The 13,122-nt window shown below is 39.4% G+C and overlaps 1 protein-coding gene across 1 annotated transcript in view; it reads left to right on the forward strand.

Annotated features, from left to right (window-relative positions):
* Positions 1–13,122, forward strand: part of LOC129247260 (angiotensin-converting enzyme) — a 30,826-nt gene that overhangs the window by 4,906 nt on the left and 12,798 nt on the right. The window lies entirely within an intron of this gene.

Raw genomic sequence — 13,122 nt, forward strand, 5'->3', positions numbered from 1 at the left:
GAGCATAAAAAATTAGTGACTTGTGAAATTTAACAACAAAAAAAAAAATTAACATTAGAAACCGTTGTTTTTGCATAGCCAATACAGGCATAGAAATATTATATATACATACATACATATATACATATTTATTTACACATAAGTTGGCATATGTGTATTAGTTGCAACGGTATGCCTAAAACATTTGGAACCACCATAATTGGTGTACATATATACATACTTATATAGGCACATGTGTACATACTTATGTCGATCGGCGTCCAATGCACTCACCATAATGATCTTGATCTTATTGCTCAGTCAATTATTAAATTAAGTGAAAATGCATTTTTAGACCTCCAGTGATCAGCTGACAATTACATGACATAGATAAATGCGCATATGTATGTATGTATGTATGTATGTATGCACTCGTACGTGTGTACATACCTATTTTCGCAAACCTGTAAAATTTTAAACAGAAAAACGCGCAAAATAAATAATTAAAAATCAATTAAGCTGAAGCGGGAAGACAGTTGGCCGAAGCCAATTACAGTAAATTGAACCAAAAGTTTCTTTATATTTCAATTTTAAAAGCTTTTTCTACACAAAAATGGCAATTAGTCGCGACTTGTTACGATTTTTTTTTTTCGAAGTGTTCAATATGCCATATGCAGGTGTCTTCTTTGTTTTAAGCCGATTCGTTTTTTATATATTTTTGTGTGCGATATTTTTTCAAGAACACCAAAAGTGGCTTAAATATTAATAAAAATATGGGCGTGAAGTTGCTAATTTGCCAATCAACCAAAACTACTAAATTCTTTAAGCTTCAACTGTGCAAGATTTCTATGGAAACGGTCAACGAATTCTGTTATGGCTCTTAAGGGGACAGACGGCCATATTTTCCCTGATTTTCATTAAAATTATTTAAAATGTAGAAGTCAATATATTTTATTAAAAATTGGCATACAGTTTATTTATACATTAAAATAATATAATTTTTTTTTTATATTTTAATCTTTTAAAATGGCGGATGTACACTCAATTCTTCAAGGAAGGGCGCAGCGGAGCTTCTGAATCGGCGGGCATTGTAGCATCGGCGTCAGTGAGCCGAATACAAAAAACCAAACATTTTTTGTTTATTCATGTCATAACTTCTATATGAATTAAAAACAAATGGAAAAAAATCGCGAAAAAATGCTTCCAAAAAAAAAATTTTTTTTTTGGGGTGAAATTTCCTACTACGAGTAGTTTTGCTTCGAAAAAAATATTTTTTCGAAAAATTTTCGAAAACTTGAAACAATAATATCATAAAAAAGATATGTGTAGAATTTCAGGGTGATCGGTCAATAACTTTTCGCGTTATCGTGTACGCCAATTCGAAAAATATAGTTTTGAGAAAAACGCGTCTAAAGTTTGAATACATGAAAATTCCTCTCCCACCGCTCGAACGCAAAGAATAGAGTCGTCACGGTTGACGATCTATAATATAAGAAATACTTAAATTTACGTTCTAAAATTTTTTTTACATATTCTTGAAGGATTATATTATATTAACATTTTATCAAACATTTTTTATTTTTCGAAATTTTATAGGTACCTATCCCCTTAAAGATTAAGAATAGTCAGCTGACAGTTATTTATGTTCGACCCAAGCATTTTCTGCTGGCTTGGGCCATTGTACAGATCTATAAGTAGAAACACTCTCAGCTGCTCGGCCAAAAATGCCCACAGCTGAGATCACTTGATTCCAAAACACTCGTTTATGGGGGGAGCCTGCTTTAGAGGCTTCAAAAAATCGATTTTTTCGTGGATTTTTTTGGAAAGGAAAGAAATATTCGATTGAAATGAAACTTTCAGGTTTTATTATTATATATTTCAATAGTCTTCTCAAATTTTTTCATTAAAATATAAGTCATATTATGCCTGGTAAAAGCATTTTGCCGAGGCGCCTCGAATGTGCATGTGTCGTGCGGCGGGAAAGATGCAGGTCGCAATTTTCATCTGAAACCAAAAACAAAAAAACAATTTTTATTTTAGTATAGTATAGCTTCTAGTTAAACCAAGCAAATTAAACAAAAAGTGAGAAATTCAACAATTTTTCGCTATTTAAAAAAAAAAATATTTTTTTGGAAAAACAAATTCACTTTAGATTGTTTAAAAAGTGGGTCAATCATAACTTTCTTAAGGTTTTTTAGGTTCAACTAGAAGAGAATTTAATTCCGAATACAATCAATGTTATCTCGTTTCGATAGGACGTTTAACTTTTTCCCCATCTTTCCCGCCAATTAGGAAAAATCGTAAAAATAAAAAAACGAGAAATCGCACTTCGAGCGATCCGGCCGCTCGTATACCTGCTCGACGCTTGCTCACAATTTCTTCTGTAACTCCGAAAATAATTTGAATTTGCTTCTGAAATTTTGAGGACACATTGTTGGATAGTTTGGGAAGACACTTATGCAAAAAAAAAAAAATCGATTTTATGAACCTCTAAAGCAGGCTCCCCCCTTAAAATTGTATGAAAAAAATTGTTTTTTTCGAAATTTTACAGGTATCTGTCCCCTTAAAGATTAAGAATAGTCAGCTGACAGTTATTTAGCTTCGATCCAAGCATTTTCTGCTGGCTTGGGTCATTGTACCGATCTCTAAGTAGAAACACTCTCACCTGGTCGGCCAAAAATGCCCACAGCTGAGATCACTTGATTCCAAAACGCTCATTTATGAAAATAGTTGCAGAAAGAATGATTAAATTTCATAGAAAATCGTATCAAAAGTCTAAAAAATTACGTGCAAATTTTGATATTTCTAAAAAAAAACTATTATTTTAGCTAAGAAATTAAGGGTTCTCCAATAAGAGGTGCTATTTTGATATTCAAAGAAAAATACTAATTTTTAATATAAATGATCGGATGTTTATTTCATTATAAAGAGGAAGGTATGCCGTTAATAGTGGAGAATAAAGGAATGGTCAGGCAAATGACCACCACGACCACGCTTACAGGACAATATCCTTTTCATGAAATTTTCCATAACCGAATTGCAAAGTGGCTGCTCTATGTCCTCGAATTCCATCTTTGAAGTCTTGAATCGACCCTGGGCTGTTGGTGTAAACCTTCTTTCCACGTGGCCTCAAAGAAAGAGTCACAAGGTGTTGAGTCACAAGCTCTGTGGGCAATTGTGATCACATCTTCGAGAGATAACACGATCCGGAAACTTTTCCCGTAAAATATCAATGGTTTCGTTGCTTGTGTGGCACGTAGCGCCGTCTTGTTGAAAATAAATGTTGTCCAGATCAATACCATCCAATTGCGGCCATAAAAAATCGTTAATTATCTCTCCTGTTTAACACCTAACACCTGTTATTGGAAAACCCTTTATATTAAAAATATTGGTATTATTAAATATTAGTGAATTTGTTTGTTGTAATTTGCTATTTTTTGTCGATATTCTATTGTTTTTAATGTTAGCACAAAAATTCTAATTTATCCTAGCAGCTCCGCCATTACGCTCAAGTAGGTAAAACAGCCAAGCACTCAAGCCATCTCGCACTTAGGAGCCTGTCAAAAAAATAGTAAGAAAAGCGTTTTTACTTGTAATTTTGTACAATGGGTTAGGCCAGTAAAGCTTCTCCGAAATAAAGTTGTAGCCACTCTTTGTTTGGTTCCAATATCTCGCCGAAAAGACATTATAGCCTCAAACTTTTAGACACCTACGTCGTCCTTAGTGAAGGATATTGATGTATTGGTTGACATCAAGAATGGTAGAAGGAAGACTACACCCGTCAGAGAGTGTGTGACGTCACACTACTCTAGTTGTGCAGTGTTGCCAAACCCTCGCTCTTCGCAATGAATTTTGTGATTTTTTGTAACCAAAATGCGAATTTTTTTTGGTTTGGTTTACATCGAATGTATTTTTCAAGATTTACTCTTCTCTTTCTAATTGTTTTACCGAGAAATATATGTGATCTTAATAATATAATACGGGTCATTTGACCCACATTGGTAGGAATAGGAATACATAAAATTTCGGGTAGGTTTAGTGTTAAAAAAGGCTAAAAAGGCCACTTTTGATTTAAAGCTTTTGCTGAAACGATTTTAGTGCTATTGAAATTTTTTTTTATTCTCATAAAATATGATGCAAAGTGAAAGTGCAAATCTAATTTTTTACTTCTTTTGAGGTTATACAACAATATTGGATCTTCGTCTCTCAACTCTTCTTAACATTTAACAGCCTTTTATAAATTAAAAAAAAAACCTTTGTCATTACTCAATACGCATTAAAGCCATAGAGGTGTACTCATAGTAAAAATAAAAAATAATAAAAAAAAAAAAAATAGCAAATAATACTAAACAAACCATAACGACCTTCTTGACCTTCGTTCCCACGACAGTCGGTTCTACGTTACCGGAACGACCCGGATTTATATCCGGCCAAGGATTGTCACTTCAGCAGCATGGGGAATGTTTATGCTGCAACAACAACCTTTTTGAAAAAGGAGTACCTTACCTTACATAACCTCAAATGGCAAAGTAGTGTTTTCCGGCCTTTCTTAAAACTCTGTTCTTACAATACAGTCTACTGTACATAACCGTAAAACATTTATTTAAAAAAACGCGCACAGTGAAGGCAATTTGTCATGCACACAAAGTTCTTTGTATTGGTTGGCATGAATTTCTCCTTCAACCCTACAACAGAGTTAGGTTAGGCTAATTTTGTGTGGTTGTCCCTTACGCGATACACTAGGCTCCTTCGCTTTGTGGCACCTGTCCTCCAAAAGCAATTAGTTCTCAAAATGAATTTCATTACGTTCCCCACAGGTAATATTCAATTACTTGAATATTGAGCTCTTCGCCTGGCTACTGTGACCCAGTGCCAGCTAAAATGTTTATAGCCTCCCAATTCAGTGAGCCTCCCAGAGTGCGGAAAAATTCTAATTAACATTTTCGTTCGCAAGGAACCTTCTATAACTCGCTATGATAATGTTGTTAGTGTTGTTGTAGCAGCATGTTTATCCCTGTCAGTGTTATGTAGATCACCGGCAATCTTCGTCTGGCTCATCTAGCATCTTCCCTATGATTATCATTTCAATCATACGGGAGATGTTTGTGAATATGAGCTGGTCAGGTTTTGCACCAACAGGGACAAATTATACTCCAATTGCGGAATTATGAAATCATTTTTTTTTACTCTATTTAATACATACAATTTTTCATAAAAAATAATATTTAGTATTATTTATAGTTGCAATTGAAAGGGGTTTAGCTTTGTGTAAGAACACCCGTGGACTTCAATCATACATACGAGACATATTTAGTTTTATAAGTTCTTACATTTTACATTTGAAATTTTTGCATTAATTTATTAGGCACACATTTTTTTAATCTTCGTGAAATGAAGTTGTTATTCAAAAGGTTAACTCCCCGAGGATTTGAATGAGTGGCAAGCTGACTGCTATATCGCTGACTGATATTGCTGATTTCTTCGAAAATTGCCGTAACATTTAGTTCTCGGTGCAATGATTTGTTTCGTTCAAACCATGGCGCATTGCCACATACCCTTTTCTAGAGTCTCTGCAGCTTTGCCAGGTTAGATTTTGAAGCCGAGCACCATATTTCGGCCCATCTTGGTTTCAGGATTGTTTTGTGTATGAGGACTTTAATGCTGGCTTTTGGCCAAGCAATCGGTAAAGTGAACGGAGTTTCAGCCCAAACGTTTTCGCTTTAAAAATATATACGATCGCCACGTGAGGCGCCTAGCTAGTAGAATACCTAAACATTTGGCATTATCTGTCTAAGATATCAGATAGAGCGTTGCTTGCACGGTAGAGCTTGAGCCTTGCGAAGCGTGAAAGTAATCTGCATAGACTTGGTTTCGTTCGCTTTTATACGCCAGGCTTTCAACCACGAACTCACAGTGTTGACGTTTTCTTAGGTAGTAGGAAGCAATAGAGGCATGACTACTTTTGGACATTATAACCGTATTATCGGCATAAGTGGCTGTGTGTTTGTTAACAGTAATAGTAGCCCCGCCAGTGTCGGGCATATCACCGGTCGTCTTCGTCTAGCTCATCTAGAGGTAGGCCCAGGAAACATGCAGTTTCGACGGGATGGGTCCAGAGGAAGAGGGGTGTTAGATAAGTCGGTTTTAGGTGGCATGTGAAAAGGTGGTTAGTGTCGTGCGGGATGCCTTCACATGTCGGACATATGTTTGGTATGTCGAGGTCGATTCTGGATAAGTAGGAGTTTAACCTGCTACAATATCCAGAACGTAATTGTGCCAGTGTTACACGAGTCTCACGAGGAAGCTGGAGATCTTCATCTGCTGTAGGTGGTGGTTGGACTCCCATTACGACATTCACGGGACGGGAGCTTAAGAAGGTGGAGACGGTCTCCCGGTGAATGTCGTTTATTGACTGTCTAAACACTGTCAGGCTCAGTAGATTTCTGTCAGTTTTGTCCTAGATTTCGTCAGCGTAGTCTAAGAAATGTCTCCTGACGTGCCTGGGAGGCGGCTCAGGCTCAAGCAGGTGTTTGCAGGGGTGAAACCTGCGGTAGCAACTGCTTGCTGAGCAGTTTGTTATGCTCCATCACTGGAAGCATTTGTGCCTCGTTGTGTAGGTGTTGAACCGGGCACATCAGAGTAAAAAGAAAAAAAAAAACATAAGTGGCTCTGCATTAAGAGTAGGTCGGCTATAAACAAAACGGGTCCTAGGACACTTATTTGCGGTAGGTAATTTTAAGCTTGTGCAGCAGGCCTTCGTGCCATACCTGATCAGAAGCTTGCGTAATATCTAAAAAGACTGCAGTGCAGTATTCCTTTTTTTCGAGTGCTTCTCTAGCGAATTTGTACACACAATTAACCTGCTCTATCGTGGAGTGAGGTTTGCGGAATCAAAATGGGAAGAAGTCATCGAACTGAATGGCTCATTTGAATCGGATTATCCTAATGTATGCCAATTTTAACTTAGAAAAATCCGAAAAATGCCCAGACTGTTTACTTGACGTAATGTTTTAATAAATTTAGGTATGTGTGTTTGTATGTATGCATTTTTAATTACATACTTGCAGTATAATGAAATAATGTTATTAACTTTGGCACTCGAATAACTCTTTAATAAGCACCACTACTTGAAGCAGAGCCTCGCGATCTCATAGTCAAGCCAAATGCACTTACAACGTCTAAGTATCTGTGATCACATTTCTGAAGTATAGTTTCTTACAAGCACATACACATATTAATACAAATACAAATACAGATTAATAATATAAATAAGTCTAATTACTGCTGAAGTAGTTTCCGTTAATTAAACGTCAGTATTTGATGTGCGTTAGCTGTGCTCACAAGTAATAACCTTAACAACCGACTAAGTCAACTTTCGGCTATCACTTACAAATATATAAAGTTTTTCCCCCCAAATATAATATTCGTCTTAGACCCTCATTGCTTGTGACCAAAGCTGTGTAGATTGAAGAGTGTTATAGCAAAAGTGCAGCCTATCTTAAACGTCCAACAATCTTTTCCTATACACACCCACAAACGATGCGCAATTTGGACCCTGGTAGTTGTTGAGTGGAGTTATCGCTTGCAGCCGGCGCTGATAACCGCCGCAATCAAGTGCATGCGCCTGAACTGGAAAATACTGCCCACAGTCGTAGCGCTGATCGCTTCTTGTCACGCATCGACATCATAAACACTTTTAATATTTGTAATGTAATGAATTACAATTGTCCATTTGCAGTAGACAGACTTTCCTATAATCAGGAACAGACATAATAACGGTAGTCTATACATACCTACATACTTATTTATATTACGTTACATTATACGTATTACAGCTGGACATTGTTTTCTTGATGTACCGCAGGTCGAGACAAGCAATTTTCTCATAGCACTTAAGCCGCTGTTACTTATAGTCGTAAGTTACCCATCTTATGGCACTATAGCCTTTTGTGAACTTTAGCCTGCTGGACGGGACCTCCATACAACTCGATCGCTTGCGCCTTTTTCGAATTCCTAATTCCATGTTTATTGATGTCCTCTATTTAGTTGGCCCATCTTGTTTTTGGCCTTCCTCTTGCTCTAGTGTTGAACGCTCTGGCTCCTACAATTACAAGAAGCGTTGGTTGCCATCCATTATATCTTATAAAATAAATTCATAAAATACGTGTGCACTGGGGCTGAAATTTTCGGGATTTGACAGATCCCGTCATTTTCGGGGTCTTATTTTATTATCTCGGGATCCCGATATTGTCTTGAAATTAAACAAGGTATGAGTTTGTTGCATTTAAAATATATTACAAATTACTTTTTAATTGAAATTATGCCTCTATGCGCCTCTTTTATCACCAGGAACCAATTGGTAGATAAAGTGTACTTGTCCTGCCATAAGTTCTGCTACAAGTTAAGTCCATTATATGATAGATATGAAATTTTAATACTTTTTTTAATGAAGCTAGTTTTATTTACCGATAACAATGTGAGCCTTGAAATCTAATGTAGAATCTCTCTTGCCAACAAGTGCTGTTGTTGTTGTTGTTGTTGTTGAGGTGGTTGAACATTTCTTAGCTGAAATGCTCCTAATTAGTGACCAGCACCGTTTTAATACCACTATCTCGTGAAATGATGATGAAGTGTTTTTTTTTTTTTTTTTTTTTTTTTTTTTTTTTTTTTTTTTTTTTTTTTTTTTTTTTTTTTCAAGTCAGATCCATTTAGTGAGGTCCAAGAATAGGAGCAAATCCTTTATCTCGATGACTGAGATCTCCTTAATTTGCTGTAGGAAAGGCTTACCGAAGGATCGGAGTCGTGCCCTGGCTAGTCCCGGACATTCACATAAATAGTGGAACAGACTTTCCTTCACCCCTTCCGCTTGACAGCTTCTACAGATAGGATTGAAGGGTAGATTGAGTCTAGCTGCATGATCCCCTACTTTCCAATGTCCTGTAAGGGTTGCAGTAATCCGTGAAATGTTTGGCCGAGAGCATCCTAACAGGTCATTTGTCCTTTGGATTTTATATGACGGCCATGTGTTTTTTGTTGTGATACATGTAGGTATTTGCTTCCATCTTCTTTCGGCTAAAGCTTGATAGTGTGAAGCAATAGATGCTTTTAGTGTGTTCAGTGGGGTGGAAACTGCCACCGCCTCTGCTATGTCTAGTGTTGAGCCCTTTCTTGCTAGCTCATCCGCTATCTCATTGCCTCGTATGTTCCTATGACCAGGAACCCATATCAGGGTAATTTCAAGCCAATGGCTGAGCAGTTTTAGCTCCTCTCTACACTGTAGGACCAGTTTGGATGAAATGTAGTTGGAGTCTAAGGCCTTAATAGCTGCTTGACTGTCTGAGAAGATAGCTACTCTTGCACCAACTACCTTGTAGAGTTCTAGGGATTTGCATGCTTCTCTGATCGCTAAAAGTTCTGCCTGGAACACGGTGGCATAATCAGGAAGACGAATTGATTGAGACAGGTTGAGTGGCTCCGAATAGAAGCCAGCTCCCACACCACAGTTCATCTTAGAACCATCGGTATAGATTTCGATTTCGTGTCTTCCAATCACCTCTCCTTTGCTCCACTCGGCTCTCGGTGGGAAGCGTACCGTAAAGCCTTTCTTGAAGTTTAGGTCGGGGACTGTGTAGTCTGATCCGTTTTTGAGCAGCGGGGGTCCCTGTAGGAGGATCTTGCTGTGACCGTACGGCCTTGTTGTCCAGCTTCCTATGTCTCTGAGTCTCACCGCGCTGCAAGTAGCTATTGTTTTAATGTGTAAATCTAATGGCAATAGATGTGTTAGTACATTGAGCGCTTCAGTAGGACTGGTGCTAAGCGCTCCTGTAGTTAGGATACACGCTGTTCTTTGTATCTTGTTCAGCTTAGTTTTGTTGTATTTCCTTTCTGTTGCAGGCCACCAAACTAGTGCCGCATATGTTAGTATTGGCCTTACAATGGCTGTGTAGGACCAGTTGGATAATTTTGGTTGGAGACCCCATTTTTTCCCCAACATTCTCTTACATGTGTAAAGTGCTATGTTCGCTTTCTTTACCCTGTACTCTACGTTGGACTTCCAGCTGAGTTTGGGGTCCAGGATAACCCCTAGGTATTTGGCCTGTTTGGTTAGCGTGAGGCTGACGCCGTTTAGTTTTGGGAGATTAAAGTTTGGCACCTTGGTTTTCTTGGTGAATAGCATCAGTTCAGTTTTTCTCGGGTTTACGCTTAAACCACAGTCCGTGGCCCAATTGCTGAGTAATACCAGAGCTCCTTCCATAATCTCACTGATTGTGGTTGGAAACATTCCTGAAACCATAAGCACTATGTCGTCCGCGTACGCCACCACTTTAATTCCCTTTTGGTTAAATTTGGTGAGGATGTTGTTGGCGACTAGTAACCACAGTAGAGGGGATAAGACTCCTCCCTGAGGGGTTCCCCTGTTGACAGAGCGTTTTATCGTGCTGCTGCCTACCTCACCGATGATTATTCTAGTTTTGAGCATGTTCTCTATCCATTCGTTGAGACCTGTGTCTATGCCTAACATGTTAAGAGCCTCAATTATGGATCTTGTGGTGACATTGTTGAAGGCCCCCTCTATGGCGACTAGTGAGTATTGCTTGTATTCTATGCTCCTCTCAATCGCACTTACAACCTCGTGAAGAGCTGTCTCTGTGGATTTTCCTTTGAGATAGGCATGTTGAGATGGTGAAATCGTTGAGTCTGTAATCTTTTCCCTGAGATATACATCCAACAGTCGCTCGAGAGTTTTGAGGATGAAGGAGGATAGGCTGATGGGTCTGAAATCCTTCGCTGTATCATGACCGCGTCTACCAGCTTTAGGGATAAATATCACTTTTACCCTCCTCCAGCTCTTTGGTATGTGCCCTAGCATAAGGCTTTTCCTGAAAAAGACCTCCAGCCAAGGAATCGTCGTTTCTCGAGTGTTCCACAGCATGGCTGGGAATATCCCATCTGGACCGGCTGCCTTATATGGTTCAAAGTTTTTTATCGCCCATAGTATTCTATCATGGGATACGATGTGGTTGATTATAATGGGTGATAGTTTGGATGTTTGAACACTGTCAGTATTGTTCTCAATATATTCTGTGTTGCCTGGGAAATGTGTATTTACCAGATGTTCTAGTGTGTCAGCTGATGATTTTGTCCACTCTCCGTTGTCTTTCTTCAAGAAGGAAGGGCAGGAGTGTTCCTTGGATAGAAGCTTGCCTAGTCTGGCCGTATCTTTGGTCGATTCTATGGAACTACAAAAATCTCTCCAAGCCTCTGTCCGAGCCTCTTTGATTGCTTTCTTGTATTCCCTAAGGCAGTCTTTGTAGGGTTTGAAGTATTTGTGTTTGTAGCAGATATTGAAGATTTCTCTTGTCATTTTCCTGAGTTTACTTAGATCTTCATTCCACCAGGTAGGATAGGTTGTTTTGCCATATGTGGCGGGACATGAGGCTTCAAGTCCTTTCGTCAGGGAAGTTTCGAAAGCTCTTACTTTCTCATCTAGGTCTTCCCTTGACGTTATGGTTCTATTTAAGTTTTGAAGTTTAGACTGGGTCACTCTACGGAATGTATGCCAGTTTGTTCTTCTGGGATTTCTATATGGGAGGGGTTTCTCAAGCTTAAGATTAATATCGAAGAGGATCCAGTTATGGTCTGAAAAGGATCTCTTGTCGGATACCCTCCAATTTGTGACTATTTGGGAATTATTATTTGTGCATAGGGTAATGTCTAAGACTTCTTCCCAGCCTGGAAAATTTGCCGAGCTCGGAAAAGTGAAGGTTGGGGTGGTCCCTACATTACATATGTCTAGGTTGGTGTTTAATAGGAATTCGAAAAGTGACTCACCTCTTTCATTCGTCTCTGAACTGCCCCAAAGCTCGTTTCTTGCGTTTGCGTCGCAGCCCATCAGTAGTTTGTCCGTGCTGTTCAATGTTGACAGGAAACGAGCCACTTCATCTGGCGGCGCCGGTTTCTCATGTGGCATATACACCGATGCCAGGTATATCGCCGATTTCTGTAGCTCCACTTTCACCACCGTAAAATCGGGAGTACTAAAATTAGAACACAGAAAAGCTTTTAAGTGTTTTTTAGTGATTATGCATGACCGTGGCTTACCGTCTGCTTTGTTGTAGAATATGTTGATGCTCTTGTTGTCTTGGAATCCCTTAATCTCGTTGTCTCTGACCCAGGGCTCCTGTATGAAACCGATGTCGATGTCCCCTTCCCTGAGGAAGACATCCAAGTTCTCTGTAGCACATTTCGAGTGCTGCAGATTCACCTGTATGGCTCTAGGCATCGGATTTATTGTTGTCTTCAGCTAGATCGAGCTTTTCTAGTCTTTCTAGCTGTATATTGTTGTCTGCCTCATCTGGGTCTTCCTCATTTTCATTGCTGTCTGCTTTGAAAATTTTTAGTTTGGCCTTTCTTAGACCAAACCGCATTTTGTTGTCGTGCTGTTTTAGTATTGGCAGGCACTCATCGTTAATCTGCAGAACGAATGACATGCTGCTCTTTTGCGGTTTTTCTGCCTTCACGATTGCCCAGTCGTCCATCGGCACCGCAGGGTTGTGTGACTTCAGGTACTTCAGCACTTCTGCACCGCTCAAGTCCATCACCGGCAGCCAAATGCGAGCGCGAGGAGGGCAGGGGATGTCCTTGGCCGGAATAAGCTTAAGTTTTAAGCCTTCCAGTGTGCTGCTGATCTCAGCAACACACCTTTCTAGGACAACCCTTGACCAGTCGTCGTCGCACTTGATAACCCTACAGCCGCGAAGTACTCCTGCAGAATCGAAGGAAGGGAGAGTTCCGCCCTGTGCTCCAACCACATGCTTGTCTAACACGAGCTTGGACAGTTTGGCCTCCACTTGCCTCCACTTCTGCAGGACCACTTTGCCGCTGTTTGTGGTCTCGTCGATCAGTGCATATAGGAGGTTATCCTTAACCACCTCACTGAACGGTCGTTGCTTTGTTTCTTCGATGCTGCTGGACACCTTAGGTCTCTTCGGTGCCTGGTCGATCACGTCCTGTGACCTGTTCCTTTTCATCGCATCGCCTTTTTTTTTGTTGTCCTCCTTGGGTTTGTTGGATAAGAAGTCTTCGTACTCCTTAACCACCTGCTGGTATTTCAGTTTGTCGGCCGCGTCGCGCTCGTCAGTC

This window comes from Anastrepha obliqua, chromosome 5 (assembly GCF_027943255.1).
Source record: "Anastrepha obliqua isolate idAnaObli1 chromosome 5, idAnaObli1_1.0, whole genome shotgun sequence".
NCBI classification, from domain to species: Eukaryota; Metazoa; Arthropoda; class Insecta; order Diptera; family Tephritidae; genus Anastrepha; species Anastrepha obliqua.